This window comes from Canis aureus, chromosome 25 (genome assembly GCF_053574225.1).
Source record: "Canis aureus isolate CA01 chromosome 25, VMU_Caureus_v.1.0, whole genome shotgun sequence".
NCBI lineage: Eukaryota > Metazoa > Chordata > Mammalia > Carnivora > Canidae > Canis > Canis aureus.
Genome location: NC_135635.1, coordinates 26566970 through 26580062, shown reverse-complemented (window position 1 = coordinate 26580062; position 13093 = coordinate 26566970). Strand labels below are relative to the sequence as shown.

General features: G+C 40.9%; 1 pseudogene; it reads right to left on the bottom strand.

Annotated features, from left to right (window-relative positions):
• Positions 1-7992: 7992 nt before the first annotated feature.
• Positions 7993-9524, bottom strand: LOC144297636 (fibroblast growth factor 2 pseudogene; annotated as a pseudogene).
• Between the last annotated feature and the right edge of the window lie 3569 nt (positions 9525-13093).

Below are 13093 nucleotides of genomic sequence, written 5' to 3'. Positions count from 1 at the left end.
GGGAACATGAATACTCCTAACTCTGGAAAACAAACTAGGGGTGGTGGAAGCGGAGGAGGGTGGGGGGTGGGGGTGAATGGGTGACGGGCACTGAGGGGGGCACTTGACGGGATGAGCACTGGGTGTTATTCTGTATGTTGGCAAATTGAACACCAATAAAAAATAAATATATTATTAAAATAAATAAATAAATGGAACTTATCTTCATGAGCACTGAGAAATATGTGGAATTGTTGAATTCTTATATTGGACATGTGAGAGTAATATAAGAACATTGTAAGCTCATTATATTCAGTAAAAAATAAATAACTAAAAGAAACTAGAAAAAGACCAAAAAAAGATGACATATGGCCCCTGCACTAAAGAAGCTGCTACTCTAATACAAGGTATAAAGCAAAGCTGTAACACAAAGTAGAAAGTGTTGTCAAAAGTAATATACAAATGGAGGGTATTATGCTGAGTGAAGTAAGTTGGTCGGAGAAGGACAAACATTATATGTTCTCATTCATTTGGGGAATATAAATAATAGTGAAAGGGAATATAAGAGAAGGGAGAAGAAATGTGTGGGAAATATCAGAAAGGGAGACAGAACGTAAAGACTGCTAACTCTGGGAAACGAACTAGGGGTGGTAGAAGGGGAGGAGGGCGGGGGGTGGGAGTGAATGGGTGACGGGCACTGGGGGTTATTCTGTATGTTAATAAATTGAACACCAATAAAAAATAAATTAAAAAAAAGTAATATACAAATGAAGTATTTGCGGAATTCAGAATAGAAGATGATCATTTGTGGCTTGCACAGTGGTGAGAGTTAATTGGTGAAATTAGAGGATCTCTGGCCTTGTGCTTGTCTGTCTCACTTGGGTGTGGAATGCCTCAGATGGGCTCCTGCTCAGAACAGGGTAATGTACAAAATGAACTCTCAAAATCATTGTTGTCCAAGAATTATCCAGTCAACTTCTTAAATGAGAGGCTGTGGTGGATGTGTGGTGTATGTAATGTGGTGACACATGGGGATGATGAGTGACAGAAGAAAAACACCAACCTTATTAGAGCACTGAAATCTGCTATCAACTCTCCTAATCCTTTGGACATTCGGGCTCAAATAGAGTTTTAGGTTTACAAATCCTTCCTCTCTCCATCCATTTATTTTGTGTCAAGGAGATATTCAAATCTCCTAAGGGAAAAGAATATCCCTCTTATGTATTACTTGTATCTTCACAGTCCCAAAATGATGATGATGATTGTATACCCACCATTTGCTAAGTATTCCACTTTCCACCACCACCTATTTATTATGTTTTATTTTTTTATGGGAGTTCAATTTGCCAACATATAGCATAACACCCAGTGCTAATCCCATCAAGTGTCCCCTTCAGTGCCTATCACCCAGTCACCCCTACCCCCTGCCCACCTCCCTTTCCACCACACATTGTTCGTTTCCCAGAGGTAGGAGTCTCCCATGTTCTGTCTCCCTTTCTGATATTTCCACTCATTTGTTCTCCTTTCCCCTTTATTCTCTTTTCACTATTTTCTTTCACTATTTCTTTCACTATTTTTTATATTCACCATATAATGTTTGTCCTTCTCCGATTGACTTACTTCACTCAGCATAATACCCTCCAGTTCCATCCACATCGAAGCAAACGGTGGGTATTTGTCGTTTCTAATGGCTGAGTAATATTCCATTGTATACATAGACCACATCTTCTTTATCCATTCATCTTTCGATGGACACCGAGGCTGCTTCCACAGTTTGGCTATGGTGGACATTGCTGCTATAAACATCAGGGTGCAGGTGTCCCGGCGTTTCACTGCATCTGTATCTTTGGGATAAATCCCCAGCAGTGCAATTGCTGGGTTGTAGGGCAGATCTACTTTTAACTCTTTGAGGAACTTCCACAGTTTTCCAGAGGGGCTGCACCAGTTCACATTCTCACCAACAGTGCAAGAGGGTTCCCCTTTCTCCACATCCTCTCCAACATTTGTGGTTTCCTGTCTTGTTAATTTTCCCCATTGTCACTGGTGTGAGGTGGTATCTCATTGTGGTTTTGATTTGTATTGCCCTGATGGCAAGTGATGCAGAGCATTTTCTCACGTGCGCATTGGCCATGTCTATGTCTTCCTCTGTGAGATTTCTCTTCCTGTCTTTTGCCCATTTCATGATTGGATTGTTTGTTTCTTTGCTGTTGAGTTTAATAAGTTCTTTATAGACCTTGGAAACTAGCCCTTTATCTGATAGGTCATTTGCAAATCTCTTCTCCCATTCTGTAGGTTGTCTTTTAGTTTTGTTGACTGTATCCTTTACTGTGCAAAAGCTTCTTATCTTGATGAAGTCCCAATAGTTCATTTTTGCTTTTGTTTCTCTTGCCTTCGTGGATGTATTTTGCAAGAAGTTACTGTGGCCAAGTTCAAAAAGGGTGTTGCATGTGTTCTCCTCTAGGATTTTGATGGAATCTTGTCTCACATTTAGATCTTTCATCCATTTTGAGTTTATCTTTGTGTATGGTGAAAGAGAGTGGTCTCGTTTCATTCTTCTGCATGTGGATGTCCAATTTTCCCAGCACCATTTATTAAAGAGACTGTCTTTCTTCCAGTGGATAGTCTTTCCTCCTTTATTGAATATTAGTTGACCATAAAGTTGAGGGTCCACTTCTGGGTTCTCTATTCTGTTCCACTGATCTAAGTGTCTGTTTTTGTGCCAGTACCACACTGTCTTGATGACCACAGCTTTGTAATACAACCTGAAATCTGGCATTGTGATGCCCCCAGCTATGGTTTTCTTTTTTAAAATTCCCCTGGCTATTCGGGGTCTTTTCTGATTCCACACAAATCTTAAAATAATTTGTTCCAACTCTCTGAAGAAAGTTCATGGTATTTTGATAGGGATTGCATTAAATGTGTAAATTGCCCTGGGTAACATTGACATTTTCACAATATTAATTCTGCCAATCCATGAGCATGGAATATTTTTCCATCTCTTTGTGTCTTCCTCAATTTCTTTCAGAAGTGTTCTATAGTTTTTAAGGTATAGATCCTTTACCACTTAGGTTAGGTTTATTCCTAGGTATCTTATGCTTTTGGGTGCAATTGTAAATGGGATTGACTCCTTAATTTCTCTTTCTTCAGTTTCATTGTTAGTGTATAGAAATGCCATTGATTTCTGGGCATTGATTTTGTATCCTGCCAAGCTACCAAATTGCTGTATGAGTTCTAGCAATCTTGGGGTGGAGGCTTTTGGGTTTTCTATGTAGAGTATCATGTCATCGGCGAAGAGGGAGAGTTTGACTTCTTCTTTGCCAATTTAAATGCCTTTAATGTCATTTTGTTGTCTGATTGCTGAGGCTAGGACTTCTAGTACTATGTTGAATAGCAGTGGTGAGAGTGGACATCCCTTTCTTGTTCCTGATCTTAGAGGAAAGGCTCCCAGTGCTTCCCCATTGAGAATGATATTTGCTGTGGACTTTTTGTAGATGGCTTTTAAGATGTCGAGGAATGTTCCCTCTATCCCTACACTCTGAAGAATTTTGTTCAGGAATGGATGTTGTATTTTGTCAAATGTTTTCTCTGCATCTAATGAGAGGATCATGTGGTTCTTGGTTTTTCTCTTGCTGATATGATGAATCACATTGATTTTTTTTTACGAGTGTTGAGCCAGCCTTGCGTCCCAGGAATAAATCCTACTTGGTCATGGTGAATAATCTTCTTAAAGTATTGTTGGATGCTATTGGCTAGTATCTTGTTGAGAATTTTTGCATCCATGTTCATCAGGGATAGTGTTCTATCATTCTCCTTTTTGGTGGGGTCTTTGTCTGGTTTTGGAATTAAGGTGATACTGGCCTCATAGAGGAGCCATAAACAACACATATGATGTTATTGTATTCTAGTATAATTTGATTTATGAACACTGAAATTTTAATTTTATAAAATGATATGTCATGGAAAAAAAAAAAAAAAAGCTTTGGGGATCCCTGGGTGGCTCAGTGGTTCAGCCCCTCCCTTTGGCCCAGGGCGTGATTTTGGAGTTCTGGGATAGAGTCCCACATTAGGCGCGGTGCTTCTCTCTCCGCCCATGTCTCTGCGTCTGTGTGTGTGTGTGTGTGTGTGTGTGTGTCTCATGAATAAATAAATAAAATATTAAAAAAAGGAAACAAATAGCTTTGCATATACATTCGAAAATTTTAGCAATCAAGGGTTATTTTGGATTTGACTAATATTGTTACTGGAATTAAACTATAAGAAAACACAAATTCTTGACCATTTCACCCCACAAGGATGAACAGTAACTTTTAAATGAACCTCAAAATAAGTATTTATAAAGTCACCTATAGAGCAGTAGTGACTTAATTCTCCTCTTTATCTACTATTTATTTTAAATAGTCAGGAAGTCAAAACTTAGTGAAATGTCTCCTACCAGAAAGTCTTAAATGAGAACTCCCTAAAACAACTTCCTGAGCTCAATACTTCAAACAGGGAAATGTGAAATAAGCTAAGAACTCTTCATGTTACTGATTTTACAGTAAATAGAAGAAAGAAGAAAGAGTTTTCCTACCTATTCCTGACCCTTGACTGGGTCAAATGCAATCTGAATCATAATAAATCAAGATGCCTCATTTGATCTCAGTATTATTTCTCCATGGTTTTTTTCCTCCATATGTATGTCCCCTACTTAGCCAACATTTATATATAAAGGCAACTTCCTAGGTTCTTTATAAATATTTAAAAATGTATATATATTTGAAACTTGATTTTTTAAAATGTTACACAGATGAAAATGCCCTATAAACAGTAAATAGCCAACTCCTAACAAACCATAAGTAAATTTACTACACTGAGATATGTCCATAGCAAATTTTGGCCTAGGTACTTAAGGATCTTCTGCTTAAATTCTATTGCTTAGGTCTTCTGTTGAAATAACAGATTTTGTGGTGGTACAAGTAGTGAAAGAGGGGGCCACTTATTTTGGAACACCTAATTATTTCATACTATCCTTATGTGATATATGAGAGTGTGTGTGAACTAGTTAAATTTATATCTTAGATCCTTACCCAATCCATGGTGGGCAAAAATCAGGCTACAGGAAGTATGTTTAGCTTCCTCCTCTGCATCTTGCCTTCTCAAATGAATTGACTTTTTCCTTTTGAGTTTTTATGGATCTTGTGAATTTTCAGTTTACTTATATTTAAATGCAAATGAAGAACACATTTTCAAGCCAAGTATATATTATTTTAGGTTTAAGTGTACTCCAGAACACTTCAAGTACAAATTAAAAAAAAAAAAAACGGAAAAAGTAGTGAATTCTGAATTAAGTATTTGTGGCTGGCACAACAACCCTACCTATCTAGAGAGCATATATATACCTCAACCATGAGGAGTTACAAGAAAAGCAGCTGGCGTTCATCATATTGCTTAGGAGTATGTAAATTAAAGCTTTCCCTTAGAACTGATAAAACCCTGAAAGCAACTAGAAATGATAACTGATAATAGAGTTCTGGAGACTATGTCCATATTAGAGCATTTCTGTCTTATAACATAACAGATTATCCTTGAGGATGAGCCAAATTACCTAAGTATTGAAATTATTTTCTTTAAACTCTGTATTTAGGAGTGTATATATTTTAGGAATACAACCATCACAAATGTGCACACATTCCTATTAGCTCTTGAGTAGTAAACTCTAGTTAACTGGGAAACACATTTGTTTGGAATCCTTCATTCTTTGATAATACTAGGTAAATGAAGCACTTAAAATATTAAGGGGAAGCATATACAAAATAGAATACAATCTTCAGGCTGTAATATAATACCCTAATAGTACAAAAGTATCTACAAGGTTAAAAACAGAGAAATTGCCTTCCTAAAATATCATCATTACCATGGACAGGAAGAGAATCTCCTGCATGGTCAAAGGACCAGAAAGCAGCAGGGGGTCTGTTCAGAGCTCATCATTGCACCAGAATCAGAGGGAAACACCGGGGAAACCCACATTCTGCACAGTTTTTCCTATTTTATTTCAACCTAACCCTATTGTTAAATATTACAAACTAGAAATAACAAAATAAATTCCATTTCACTGTCCTGTAACTAAACAAAAACACTGTGACATATTTAAACATATCTCTCAGTCAGCAAAAATAAAAATGAAAACTTCTTGGTTTTTCCTATGTTCCTTAAACATATAAAATAGTAAATGTTATTTCACTTGAGCTTACAGTACGTTAAAATAAAGGTACAACAGAATAAAGCAGTTTATCTGGATAACCAAATTTAAATTCATGGCAAAAAAGCTGTGGGGTAAAGATTTCCATTTTGAGGAGGAAGGAGTCACCCATACCCTGGATGCAAAAGCACTTATATACCAATCAATTTTTAGTCTAGTCAATAATATGTTGATTCAAGGTAAACTGATCAAACTACCCAGGCAGTGCTGATTTCTAATCAACAGCTCAAGTGACTGCTGAGTAGGGTAGATTCACTCACTAGTCTGTCCTGTGCCTCCATGATATATAAAAAGACTAGATTCTGACTGAAATGCCAAATTCTTGATTAGTGGTAGTAAGAGTTTAACGGAACCCCCGTGGTTATTTTTTTAAAAGTGCTGACAGAGGGGATCCCTGGGTGGTGCAGCGGTTTGGCGCCTGCCTTTGGCCCAGGGCACGATCCTGGAGACCCGGAATCGAATCCCACATCAGGCTCCCAGTGCATGGAGCCTGCTTCTCCCTCTGCCTGTGTTTCTGCCTCTCTCTCTCTCTCTGTGTGTGTGACTATCATAAATAAGTAAAAATTAAAAAAAAAAGTGCTGACAGAGTAAACATTTCGACAATAGTTAAATTGTAAATGTCATTTGCTGATTTCACTTAAGACTAGTGACACAACCTGTAACAAATTTAATAAACATCTATTGTATTCCCAGCTGAAAATTATCTTTCTTAAGGAAGATTCTCCTTTTATTCACATAAATTTTTTTTAATGTTTTTAGTTTAAAACAGTAATTTCAAACCATGTTTAATCTATGGAAAATCTCAAGGGGAAGTCAGCATGTAATTCAAAATGGTGGACAAATGTCTTACATTTTAGAATACTTTGTTTTTCCTGTGCATAGTGCTATAGCTCTTTCTTAGAAAACAAACATGAGCTTATGTAGGCAATTGTTAAGACAAGGCAATAGTCCAACTGCAGGAAAATTGAGATGTTTTCTCTTGATTTCTTCTTCAACAGTATAATTTTCTATTTGACAAACAAGGAAATAGAAGCATTGAATAGAGGTCTTTGAACAAAAATCTATGCCTGTGACAATTGTGAAATTGGGAAGCTTCTAAGCAAACTTAGCAAAGAAGGCAGCTTTTTAAAGAGTTTCTCATAAACACTTTAGGAGACACTGACAAAGCATCACAAAATTAGACAAAGCCCACTTAGGGGGTTCTTCTGGAGATTTAGAAAAAGCAACCACAGAAATATTAATGGTGATCAAAATCCTGTCCCAGAAATTTGCATAATATTGAAAAATCAACCTTATAAAATGTGAAATCCATGTCGTATTATAAAATTCTGTAAATTGCAAGCTTTTCTTTTTTTTTTAACACTTTTGATAAAATAGTTCTTTGGAATCTCAAGAAACGAAAGGGAATGCCAAAAATTACTACTGGGATTCCCCTGACAGAATAATTAGGGGAGCATAACAAAATGGTTATAAATGAAACTCTTCTATGACTTTAGAGGCTTGACAGTCCCACCCAAGATCACCAGGAAGGTTTTGAACTTTCCACACCTCAGTGCATTCTGCAGCTCTACAAACTCTTGTAAGGAAGAATGAATCAATTTTTCTTAATACTGATATGTATAAATTTAGGCAGTTTTGATGGATGATCACAAACAGGAAATAATGAAGAAATATGTAAGAGTATTAATGGTAAGAACCTGTGTTTTCAACTTTTGGGAAATAGAGTCAGAAGAGATTAAAAATGTGACCCCCAAAATATACATACGAGGTGGGTAAGCCTACAAATAGCAGCCAAAGAAATATTCGCTATTTCAAAAGCTTCTAAGATGTATAGTTGTAAGAAAATACTTTAGTATTTCAGGATGTCCAGAAGGCAAAGAGTTTATATTGAAGTTTTGCTTTTCAACCTTTGGATAGTGCTACTATATCTGAAAATCTTTGGTGATTAAAATTCTCAAAATGTGATCCTTACTGATTTGTACACCTATCTTTTATGTAGGAGACACAGCAGTTCGAGAAGTTTTTGAAGAGACTGCTATAAAATCAGAGTTCAAGTTCCTCCTGAGCATTCAGCAACAGCACGCCAACCCTGGAGCTTTGGGGAAGTCAGATATGTATATCATCTGTCTCTTAAAGCCATATTCATTCACCATAAATTTTTGCCAGCATGAATGCTTGAGGTGTGAATGGATGGATCTCAATGACCTGACCAAGACTGAAAATACAACTCCCATCACCAGCAGAGTCGCTAGGCTGCTGCTCTATGGATACAGAGAAGGGTTTGACAAGATTGATTTCACCACGGAAGAACTTCCAGCAGTTTACGCAGGCTTGTTCTATAAACTCTATCACAAGGAACTGATAATTACAGAACTATGACAGGAATGGATTAAATCCATATTTGCATATTTTTAAAAATCTTAAGTAAATTGTACATGCAGAATAATGTGTGCCATATTATAAAAAGTAGTGGACATTTGGGGTTAACTAAATATCTGATTTTAATTTTCTCACAGTATAATTTACCTGAAGAAAACTTACTTGAAGAAAATGTGCAAATTTTAAAAATCTCTTTTCAAATGAAGCAAATGTAAGGAAGAGAGTGTAGCTCTAAGTAAGCTTCACTAGATAAAGGCAAATGCAATATAAAAGGTGGAAGTCTATACATTTTCCAGGCATTTTTGTTGCTTTTTCTTTAGTAAGGCAATGATTAAATATTTACTCTTAGATAAAAGGTTATCTGACCATTTATCCAAACCGAGCAGATAACTGTACACATTTTTTTTCTTTCATTAACAAATTTCCAAAATATGCATCTTCTTTCATGTGAAATGAGATCAGATGCTGCCATTTAGATCAGCTCTTAGCAGACATTGGAAGAAAAGGTATAGCGTTCTGCCCAGGTCCTGTTTTTGGTCCAAGTTTACACTGCCCAGTTCGTTCCAGTGCCACATACCAACTGGAGCATTTCCTTGGCCAGTAAGTATTGTAGGTCTTAGATTCCAATCGTTCAAAAAAGAAGCACTCGTCGGTAACACACTGAGAAGCCAGTAACCTTCCACCTGCCTTCATAGCAGGATAGCGATTTGCACATGCTCCTCAGACGGACAGAACGCCTCTCTCTTCTGCTTCAAGTTGCAATTTGACGTGAGGATCGCTCTTCTCCCCGACCCCGTCCACCCGGCCCTCGGGGTGGATCCGCAGGAAGAAGCCCCCGTTTTTGCAGTACAGCCTCTTGGGGTCCTTGAAGTGTCCGGGCGGGAGGCGCCGGCAGGGCGGGCAGCGTGGTGATGCTCCCGGCTGCCATGCCCCACCCCGGAGGGGCTCTGCCGGGGTGTCCGCGCCCCCAGAGCCGCGCGAGGAGCCGCCGCCGCCCCGGACCCCGGCCCCACCCGGTCCGGGGCGCGGCCACGACCCCGGCCCCCCCAGCCTCCCGCCCGGCAGCGCGGGGCCGCGCCCGCGGGCCCCCAGCCTCGCGCGGTCCTGCCGCTCCCCTCGCGGGCTGCCCTGGTGCGCGGGCGGGGAGCTGGGGCGGGGCCGGGGAGGTGAGCTCGGGGAGCTGCGCGCGGGCTGGGGAGCTGCACTCGGGGCCTGGGAGCTGCACTCGGGGCCGGAGAGCTGCACTCGGGGCCGGGGAGCTGCACTCGGGGCCGGGGAGCTGCACTCGGGGCCGGGGAGCTGCACTCGGGGCCCGGGAGCTGCACTCGGGGCTGGGGAGCTGCACTCGGGGCCGGGGAGCTGCACTCGGGGCCGGGGAGCTGCGCGCCGGCCGGGGAGCTGCACTCGGGGCGGGGAGCTGCACTCGGGCTCGGGGAGCTGCGCGCGGGCTGGGGAGCTGCACTCGGGGCCGGGGAGCTGCGCTCGGGCTCGGGGAGCTGCGCTCGGGCTCGCGGAGCTGCACTGGGGCAGAGGAGCTGAGCGCAGGCGGGAGCTCCCCTCGGGGCCGGGGAGCTGCGCTCGGGCTCGGGGAGATGCAGCAGGGGAGCTGCGCGCGGGCTGGGGAGCTGTGCCTGGGGCCAGGGCCTGGGAGCTGTGCTCCTGGAGATCATCTTTGAATTCTGACTACTACGCAAGGCATCTAAGGTATAAGGGGGAAGTACCAAGAACTGCTTGGATGAAGCACATTTGAAATATCTCTGAAGCCCTGCAAGGAGATAGACAAGGAGCTATTATACATTGTTAGAGCCCTTGAAGGAAAGGACTGTCTGTGTAGTTCATTCATCACTCTTCAGCATGGTGGTTGGCATAACAATCAATAAACAGTTATTGAATAAGTAGACAATGAATAAATAAGAAACACTCTTGCATCAGGGAGTGGAGAATGGGAGAATACACCAAAACCCAAAGTGACAGGGATGTCAAAATCAGGTGCTCATTGGAAGTGATAGGGACCAGGACTAGAAATCAGTAATAACGTAGATGAATGAAAATGGACCAGCAGTTCAGCTGAAGAAGAAATCAATAGGCAACCAGGGAAGAGGGAATAAGGAGATGAGATTAAAATGAATATTTTGCAAGAAGATATACGGAATAGATTTTGGGGAGAAAGAAAGGAGCAAAATCAGATGAGGCCAAGTCCCTCCTAATTTAAGAGGGATTCGAAAATAGCTTTGAAAAAAAAGAAAATAGCTTTGAAACTGACGAACTGGGATACTCGGCCGCTCACTCCGCAGGCCTCAGAAGCGGACTTATTTCACTCAGCATAATGCCCTCCAGTTCCAACCACGTTGAAGCAAATGGTGGGTATTTGTCATTTCTAATGGCTGAGTAATATTCCATTGTATACATAAGCCACATCTTCTTTATCCATTCATCTTTCGATGGGCACTGAGGCTCCTTCCACAGTTTGGCTATTGTGGACATTGCTGCTATGAACATCGGGGTGCAGGTGTCCCGGCGTTTCATTGCATCTGTATCTTTGGAGTAAATCCCCAGCAGTGCAATATTACTCAGCCATTAGAAATGACAAATACCCACTATTTGCTTCAACGTGGATGGAACTGGAGGGTATTATGCTGAGTTAAATAAGTCAATCAGAGAAGGACAAACATTATATGTTCTCATTCATTTGGGGAATATAAGTAATAGTGAAAGGGAATATAAGGGAAGGGAGAAGAAATGTGTGGGAAATATCAGAAAGGGAGACAACATAAAGACTCCTAACTCTGGGAAACGAACTAGGGGTGGTGGAAGGGGACGAGGGCAGGGGGTGGGGGTGAGTGGTGACGGGCACTGAGGGGGACACTTGACGGGATGAGCACTGGGTGTTATTCTGTATGTTGGTAAATTGAACACCAATAAAAAATTATTTTATTAAAAAAAAGAAAATATTTGGGCCATGATTTGAGTGAGTTAAAAATAACTCCCTGTGAAAATTTATTGGAGTTACAAGTGAGTGGGTTTTTTTAAAAGATATATTGATTAATTTTAGAGAGAGAGTGAAGGAGAGCAAGTGTGAGTGGGATGGGGCATGATGGGCAGAGGGTGAGAGAGAGAATCTCTATTCCATGTCCTCGCCAGGACCTATTTTGGCATACTCACCCAGGTTGTGGTCATCGTGATCATTTGCATAATTGTAGCAATTGTGGCATTCTTCTTTGGATTTACTGATCTTGTGGACCTCAGTTCAATTGGGTCCCTGATACCTCACTCCCTTGTTACTATTTGTGTATTCATCCTCAGGTACCAGACTGAGAGGAGGAATGGGGGAAATGAAGCACAGGTGAAGAAGGAGAATGGACCTGCAGCAGAGAAGCGGATTCCACAAGGACTATTTCTTTTTCCAGGCAGCCCCACCCTCACTCCACTTTCTGGTCAGATTGTCTCTGTTTGCTCCTCACTCCTTGTTCTGCTGCTGACTCAGCTCTGCCTGGTGCTGGCCCGGTGGCCAGTACTGCTTTCTCAAAACCCAGTGTGGATCACAGTGATTGTGCTGCTCCTGGTACTCATCACTGGGATCATTAGGGTGATCTGGAGACAGCCACAGAGCTCCCATCCCCTTCACTTTAAGGTACTTAGTCTGCCTCTCCTCCCCACTCCTGAGCATCTTTATGAATGCTAGCACCTGGGCCCTATTTGGTGTCTGGATGCTGGCTGGGTTTGCTATGTACTTCAGCTATGGGATCCAGCACAGCCTGGTTCCTTAACCTCACTTCACTTAGAGCCCAAACTGTGAACTGGAACCCAGCAGTGTCAGTACATATTTGGTTTGACATTATCATACCTGAATGCAGTGTGCTCCCCTGCACAGTAATGGGGGGTACTCTTGAGTACAAAAATAGCTAGGTCCCCATGGGATGTTGATGGAGGACACGAATAGAATTTATTTATTAATAGGATATATTTATTATGGAGTGATGGTTGAATCTTTGGTATTTCTCCTGTTTCAAAAACTTGTCTACTTTCAATTGTGTCTATAGCTGCTTACTGGCTTTTAAAAATATTATTAAAATAAACTTGAAAAAATGTTTTCCTTTCCTCTACTTACATGGCCACTACTGGAGGGAGTGCCTGGCTAGCTCAATCAGTAGGGCATGGGACTCTCCTCAGGGTGTTGACTTTGAGCCCAGTGTTGGCTGTGTAACTTACTTAGCAAAATATCCAGTAGCAGAATCAGAATTACTGGTCATATGGTAGTTCTTTTTTTAATGTTTTCCATAGTGGCTACATCAATTTACATTCCCACCAACCATGCACAAAGGTTTCTTTTTCTCTACATTCAGCCAACACTTGTTTTTCTAGTTTTATGTTTTTTGTTTTTGTTTGTTTGGGTGTTTTTTTTAGCCATCCTGACAGGTAAAAAGTGATATCTGACTGTAGCTTCAATTTGTATTTCCTTGATGGTTAGTGATGCTGAGCATCTTTTCATTTGTCTCT